We start from the raw sequence: 8,880 nt of genomic DNA, 5'->3' as shown, positions 1-8,880 counted from the left end.
GGGAAGGACTACGGAGCACCGAAAGGGACAATGTTCACCCTCTGGAACATACGACGACCACGTGATGACTGAAATGACTGTATTAGCCTGCATCATAAACACTTCATATTCATGTTATGTTAATAATATCTACCTCGACTGTAAGAAAGTATAATGAATTGGAAGATCACTATATGGTTGATGCATATAACAGAATTACAATGAATAAGATTATTATTATTATTATTTTTTTTTTTTTTTGAATTAATAAATAATTATCCAGTAGGATTAAACATAATAAGGCAAACGGCAGCAAAATAAATTCCTTGTAAAGGGCCGAATAAATAATTTTATTTAGTTTTGCAGCTACTACTAATTTGTATTATAAAATATTGCCACACGGTGGTGCCTTTGTGGCTACAGTAGTTCACGTTGGAGCCAGTGGCTGAAGATACAGCACACCCTTGGTAAGTTTTCTCTTTTTTTTTCCTCCCATGTATGAGATCTTCAGTCAGGTTACCATATGCTGGGAAAACTGTTAATGTGTTGGTAATTAATACTCACATGCCAATGCAAAAGTTAAACTCGAGACTAGTCAATACTCAACAAATCTATATCATGAATCACCACACTGTGTCTCCACTGAGCTCATGTCTTATCTCGGCAGGTTCACTGCATTCCTGCCCTCCCTCCTCACATTAAAACAAGAAATGTGTTTTTGCAATCTAGCATCACACTAGATTTATTTTGACACACGCATGCTACTTTTCCATTGGATTCCTGTCAACCATCTTATGAGCCCAACGGGCTTACTTCAAACGATCAAAAGTTGTGTAGCATCTGTTTTTAAACCAGACATCTCCTCAAAGGTGGATTTTGTATTTTGACCTTGATTATTTGACATTAGTAACTGGAATAATTTTATTAAGTGTCAAACCTGAGACACAGAACAGTAAATAAGTAGCCTCTTGTGGGAACAAAAATATAGGAATGCCTTGTTTTACACGGACACAACCACATTCTCGTTGGCGTCAGTCTGGTGGCCATGAGATACCAGTGAGGACCTCAGAGAGCACTTAGTTACATAAAATGCCAAAGGAGAAATGATTGATTCTATTTTGTTTTCAGGTCTGCTTTTATTTTTAAAGTTCTCAAGTAAAATATCAGCAATATTTATTTATTATTTTCACAGGTATCCTCCACGTGACTATCCAAACTGCAGACTGGCAGCCATAAACATGTCACACAAGTCTGGAGTGTATGGTGTGCCTGGCAGCACATGTGGAGAGCAAGTAGGAGTTCCCATCCGACCACCTATCAGCCAATCACGTCTCTCATGCCTCCTGGCCTGATTTTTATGTGAAACCTTAGGTTCCATGCTCTTGAGGACAGTAGCCCTAGATGCAACAGCTCCTATGTTTTATGGGTTTACTGTTTTGCATGATTAATAATGAATGGATTTAGCCATGCACTGTATATGAATGAGATGCAGAAAAATATTTTCTGTTACACAAAACTGCAACATATACTATAGATATGATTCTTTATATATATTTTTTTATTCTTTTATTTATTTTTTTTTTTTTTTTAAACGGACCTTTCCGGACAGAAAAGCTCACAATGTAACCTTGTTTGGTCCTAATGTGCTCTCTAGGTCGGTGTTGTGTCTGATCTGGCCTTATGGGAGCAGGAAAGACAAGGCTGTCCCAAGAGCTGAGATTAGAGAGGGTCTGATAGCACTGAGGTTTGCTATGTCTGCCTGGCTGAAGTAAGCTATTGTCTCCCTGTACCCAGTGTGTCACAGCCATTGTAACTGAATGTTCATTGTAGCAAATGCAATCTGAGGAGTGATTGAGTGTGGGTCGAGACAGGCTATGTGAGCAGCAGAAAACAACTCCGCCAGACGGAGAGACCTTACACCTCGTGAAATTTTTAGGTTAGTCACAAATCTGGATTTGGGATATGTAGACCATAAAAAATATTATTCTGCAAGGGAACTGTAATGAGCAGACTGAAACACTGAACACATGCTCCAAAGTACTGCAAGGGGTAAAAGTAAATACATTTATTTCTTCCTGCCATTGTAATGGAGTGGCTATTACACTGCACGTGTGTATGTTCAAACGCGCACATACACTTAAACAGTGTAACTTACAGAATACGCTATTTGTTGTTTTCTCTGCCTACTTTTTTATTGTACACTTTCTATTACATGCTAAAAGGCAGTAAAGTGTTGCAGCCAAGGCAGCAGACAGATATGCTGCAAGGGACACTGCTGCTTTTGTCACTCCATAGAGTTTTTCCAGACACTCCAGCCAGGATTGCCCAGCACTGTCCCTCTGGGCCCCCGAATCACACTCACATACACACATAAACACACGCAGACACGCACATCCACACACTCAGCAATAACAGCCGCCTGCTGGAACTTCCTGGGCCTCTTAGTCATGCGTCACTTGTTTTCAGTCCCACCCATCGAAGACTCTCTTTTCCTTCAGACACAGTCTGTCTGAGGCCATGTGTCACAAGACCTGTGCATCAGGCACACACACACACACACACACACACACACACACACACACACACACACACACACACACACACACACACACACACACACACACACACACACACACACACACACACACACACACACACTCCATGGGATCTCTGAACTAACAGCGAAGGTCAGGCGAAGATCAACAGTAGTAATGGTCCAAATCTGTCTATAACAAAATAAACCCAACATAATCATGAACATGTACGTTGTATATACTGATATCTGACTCACAGCAGGTATCCCCCCTGTACTGCACTATGTTTTTCTGCTCTACTTGTGTCCCAGAACAAAATCCCGTGATACAGCATTGGTACATACTGTAAGTGTTTGGGATTACATCACTGAGCAGCTAACAAAATATAGTTGTTGCTAGAAGAACACATGTTTACAATTAGAAATATAACATCAAGCGCCTTTGTTGTACTGAAGTGTCTGTGGATAGTCATCGCAGATGTTTCAACAGACTTCGACACTGTGCTTTTATTGACCCACCATTGTTTCATCAGATCGTGGTGATATGTCCTGATCATTTCTTTTTACTTTTTACAACATTAGTGTCTCTTTGTGTTAACTTCAGTGCTACAATGTCACTTGTTTGTGATAAAAGTGTTTTAGCAATGCTATTGGTGTGGAATAGGAATTGCTAAATCCCCTACTTTGGTCTTGACTGAACTACCTTCACCTCTTTGAAATGAATTGGAAAAAAGTTTTCATGGTCCTACTGACTTTGGTGATTCCCCAATTTTTTCTCAAGCACCACTGTGAGGTTTATTATAAAATTCGGTGGGCTACACACTCATGTTCCCCCAGGAATAGTTATATTGGCTCTGGTGACCCCTCAACATATATCATGTTCTACTAGTAGTAAAAGTTCAGTTGTCGAGAGGAGCTATTTTGGACACTTAGCTTTGAAAATAAAGATCCCAATCATATTCCCCATTTTTTTCATGAATGTATAACAAGAGCTTCTCCTTAATATGACCACGTCTTTTTCTAACTAGAAATGAGAATGACTCACACTTGGGACATACAGAATTGGGGCAAACACTTCCCGAACCAGCAGCCCCTTCCACTACCCTGGTCTTATGTGGGTTTCTAACCAAATATTAAATCTATTAACATTTATCTTGACATCTGTAGTTCTCAGTTTTGTATTTTGCAGCCAATATTAGCAAGTAGTGAACACTGTACATGACAAACTGAATCCTGTTAGCATTGCAGTTGTGAGCATGTTAGTATGTTAAAGTTAGCATTTAGTTCAAACCCATTTAGCTGCCCCACTCTAATCCTAACCTCACCCCCCACAACATGTCCAATCACAGGCAGAGTGTCCCTGTCACAGATCCAGTGTCGCACCAGTCCTTATAATCTTTGTTGAATGATTAATATCCACACCTTGTGTATAATATTCTACGTACAGCCTAACTAAACAGTTCTCACCAAAAAAAGATGCAATACAGCAAGGAGTCAAAGCAAATAGAAGTCAACAACCAATCAACACCCCCCCCCCCCACACACACACACATGCACAGTTGAGGGTGTAAATTCCCCATACTTGTGTATATGTTAATGCATGTCTGTTTGTCTGTGTGACCATGCTGATATATCAATTCCAGAGTCCAGAGAATGTCATTAGAATATTTTGTATACACAATATCTACAGTATGTGAGTATCTGCATCTTTATGTTTGTTCCTTCAAAACTCTATATGGACACTATACATACTGAGGGTGGCACGGTGGTGCAGTGGTTAGCACTGTCACCTCACAGCAAAAAGGTTCCGGGTTCAAATCCGGTCCTGGGCCTTTCTGTGCGGAGTTTGCATGTTCTCCCTGTGCTTGTGTGGGTTCTCCGGCTTCCTCCCATCATCCAAAAACATACACCTCAGGTCAGGTTACCTGGCGCCGCGCTAGTGGCAGCCTGCTGCAGCAGCTCCCCCCTGAGATCCCCCCTGCTGTAGTGAAGAAATTTCCCCTCGGGGATTAATAAAGTGTATAAAATCACAAAAAAAAAAAAAATCGAATCAGTTCCTCTAAAACTGACCATTAGTCTGTTTTGCAAGACATGCAGCTTTTTAGTGTGGGAGAATAGATACCATGTGGTTGGACTAAGTTTATTTGAGGTTTGCTGTCCTACTTTGACAACCAGAAGATCTCCTAACAGATGATTTAATTAGATGTGTCCTGGTGGTTATTGTAGCTGTTTAACTAGAAGAAGCTGTTGATTACGGGCGGGCACATTTGAAAGAAATCTGAACTGAGGCAACTTTTCCACTCTCAACTTTGCTGAATTTGCATGGCATACCGTAACGCATGACAGCAAATGCTCAAGCAGTTTTCCATGATAACCAACCAACTTTCCATGATAAACAAGCAGGTATCTGGCCAAGACATATAAAAACAACATTTTTATCCGAGGGCAACCTGAAAAGCTGATGTGAAATTAAGTATCTGGCAAGTATCTGGCCAAGGCTTATAAAAACTGCATTTGATTTGATTGGAGTTTTTGTTGCCACCTGAAAAGTTGAAGTGAAATTATGGTCATGGTCGGGTAATTTTCCAAGTCTCAAATTGTACAATTGGACTCAATTTGAGTCAAGTTTGGGAGCCCAATTATTACACTTTACTGACTTTTTTCATTTATGCGGCTTGATATTTCAACATGAGCTCAAACCGGAGTCAATTCCTTAGGTGCCAAGGCAGAGGTGGCAATCTCATATTGTCCTATAGGCAAACATGGCCGTAAACACTTTAAAACCCCAGAGGAGACATTCCCCGAGTATTTATTGAAGACTGATAATTAATCAGCATTCTAAAATACATATTTTACAAAACTTGGCTGTATATTTTATTGTGTTTTCTACATTTTTAAATTTTTCATCCCTTTTGATTTAGTACATAGTACATAGCTTTATGGGCCAGACCACACGCAGTGCCCAAATTGAAAAGCCATCCCAGAGGTCATGAAGAGAAAGTGAAACAATTCACCACGAATAATTGGGACAATTAGCGTTTACACAACTTCCTAACTCTGCTGATTTGTTGATGATCCAATCCTGGAAAACACTGCTGATTTTCAGTAAACTTGCTTGGATTTTACATTGTTGCTCAAAGTGGTGATAAGGGAAGCTGAGTCTCACTGCAAAGTTTCTTTGATCACTTTCATAAATGATTTTGCTGCTATTGCTGTTGCTTTTTTCCTGTATAGGACATTTTCATCGGGTTTTAGACCGTTAAATGAGATTTAATCTGTGACTGACAGTATGCCTTCCTGGTATTATTATTCCCAAACAGAATATACAGTACCTCAGACGAAAAGTCATAAAAGTAAAGAGCTTTTCCGAGAAATCTCTAAAACATCATACGTAACAGTATAAACTATATGACTGGAGTGTGGGCTGTTGTGTCAGTAAAATGATCAATTGTCAGTTGTAAAATATTGCGCACATGTGAAAAATTAAAAGACTTGGTGTGTAACAAAGCGACGCTGTAGAAATAATGTCTGAGGCAGATATATTCTGATGGAGTGATAGATTTGATATCTATTAGTTTCAGCTGTTGGACGGAGCTGTTTACAATCCAGTGGCACGATCCAGGGAGTGGGTGGTCTCCAAAACACTCCACAGAGCTTAGTTTCATCACAACATCATTTCACATCTTAATGTTAGCTGTTAACTTACTGGAAGTGACACGGCAAGTTGGAGGAAATGATACCATGTGGACGTCGTTGAGAAAGAAGCTTGACATATTAGAGCACCATGATTACGCACCTCTAAAATGTCAGTGTGGGCGTCACATTAAAGCCCCATGTGTTTGTAGGGATATAAACAACTCATCCAGAGGCTGTGATGTAACCTATGTGACTAATCCCGTGGTAACAACAGGTGAGCTCCTACAGGAAAAATGTATCTCCACACACTCAAACATACAGACAAACACAGACACAGAAAACCACGCGCACACACACACACACACACACACACACACACACACACACACACACACACACACACGCACACACAAACACACACACACACACACACACACACACACACACACACACACACACACACACACACACACACACACACGCACACAAAGCCATGCCTCAGTGGAAGTGAGGCTGACACCTCTTTGGACACACCACAAACCATAACATGCAGAAAAAAAGGCTGAAATGTGGAACAAATTGGGCAGAGAATTCCTGAGGTCTCGTGTTGAGTGTAATTAGAATAGCTGTGAAATGGCTCATAGGTTTACTCTGTGGTTATGTCATGACCACCAGCAGTGTGACAGAGGCACATCATATCCGACATTAGTCAGAGGGCTGCGTGGTAATGATATACAGGCTGTTCCTGCTGAAGATATTAGACAGTCATAATGACAACAGCAAATGGGATTTTATTTGTTTTGAACAACATGCAGCTATCGGGATGGTTTGTCCAGATACATCTACGAAAACTGCTGTCTCAACTTATTTTTCACTTGTGTATTTCACTGGAAGACCACAGCCATTTCAGCATACAACTCAAAGTGTGGCAAATCATTCATTGCAAATTCTTGTGTGGTTGCCATATTTTAAATATGACAAGAAACACAAGTTTATTGTGTGAGTTTATTGTATGGGTCAAACAAGATTTTATAGATGGTAAAAGCGTGGCAAGACTTGTTGCACATACATATGACATGTTGAGGTATAGTTTAGGTAAAGACATAATTGACATAATAAGTGGAATACATTGTCCATATATGTATTTTAATCATGAACAACTTGGGTGGTGCAACTGGCATGACTGCCACACAGGACAGAAGTCCTCCAGTGGGCCACACTGAGGTCATGTCTGAATGCTTGATGACAAAATCTGAACAGTGTGTTTGCGTGGCACTGCTGGCCTCAAACTTTCTCACCAGATTTCTTTGGATCAATCAGTAACATCTGATTTTATACACACCACATCAAAATCATTAAAAAACCATTCTTTCGCAGTGTGTGCGTGGGCACAGCAACAGCTCCTCAGTGGCATTGTTATTTGCCCTGTTCTAACTAACAAAACATCTAATTCCATTCCCAGTGTAATAAAAGGGTACTTGGACAGGAATATAAACATCTCCCTAAAGTTGAACCAGATGCTGCTGCATGGCGGAGCGCAGGATTCAGAGGAGGGAGCGTTAGAGACAGAAAAACAAGGGAGGTACTTTTCACAGGAAAGTGAGTCAGTACCCAGGCCTCAGCACTTCGAAACATTCATTCCTTAGCTCCTTCGCCCTCCATCCCCTTGACCCTTCCCACCTAATGCAGAGCAGGGGGATATCCCTGAGGAGACAGGGGAGGAAATCTGCCCGGCCTGGATTTGATTCTCTGCCGCCTCTTGCATCAGCCCATCAGAGGCCTGTCGGAGAGGCAACTCAGTCACTGCACGCACAGAAGAGGAAGGTCTTAGTTTGGCACACATAAACTGGCAGTGTCCGGTTGGCTGTTGGAGCCGGATCCACCACCTTAAACCCCAGTGTGAGAGGAAAGCTGTCCAGGTCCATTTAGGGTGCAGTATGACCTCATTTGGCTGGAACTGACTATGATTAAGACTGTGACACAGTTTAGAAAACTTTAAATATCATAAAATGCACGTCAGAGACTGTTTCACAGTTGTTCTGTGTATGCTGTTATTAAATTACAATGATGACACTGAGATGAATTGAGATATAATGGCAACAGCAGATTGCAAAGTGCATCTTGTGGCCACAAGAACAAATTATCTTCTTGTTTTAAAATTTCTCAAAGAAAGAAGACAGATGGTGACAAATATTAAACTTTATGTTGTTTTGAAATGGCAGTACAAAAATACAAAAATATGTTGATGCATTTATCATTCAAATTTCACAGTAGGTACACATAAGACTGTTATTTACAGAAGATTGCTAAATAATACACAACAAGGACTATATTATAGTATCCAGACATCTGCTTTGGGTTTCGAAGATTTAATTGGATTAACTGGATCGCTTGACCATTTGGAATTGGTCATTTGTGTGGATACGTGCTGGTTTCACCAGTGTCAACAGCAGATTGACTCAGTTCTGATGGCAGTATAATCAGGTATGTTCAATTGGCTCAAATTGCGGTTCATTCCCAGACAAATTTAATTTTCCTTTACGTCAGGTGGTGCTAATTACATTTGTCTGTCCAGTAAGTTCTTCAGAACAAAAACTCCAATCAAATCAAAGCAGCAAAACAGCATCAGAACAAACTAACATGACCTACAAAAATGCATTTACAAAACAAAGCCAAGCGTTCAACAGAGGAGGTATTGTAGAGGGCTTGGGGTTGTACCAATGGTTTTCTGA

Source organism: Brachyistius frenatus, unplaced genomic scaffold, assembly GCF_029030835.1.
Source record: "Brachyistius frenatus isolate BFR_SWC_R1_liver_20210118 unplaced genomic scaffold, ASM2903083v1 Contig_18, whole genome shotgun sequence".
Classification (NCBI taxonomy): Eukaryota; Metazoa; Chordata; class Actinopteri; family Embiotocidae; genus Brachyistius; species Brachyistius frenatus.
Note: the sequence above shows the minus strand (reverse complement) of the source record.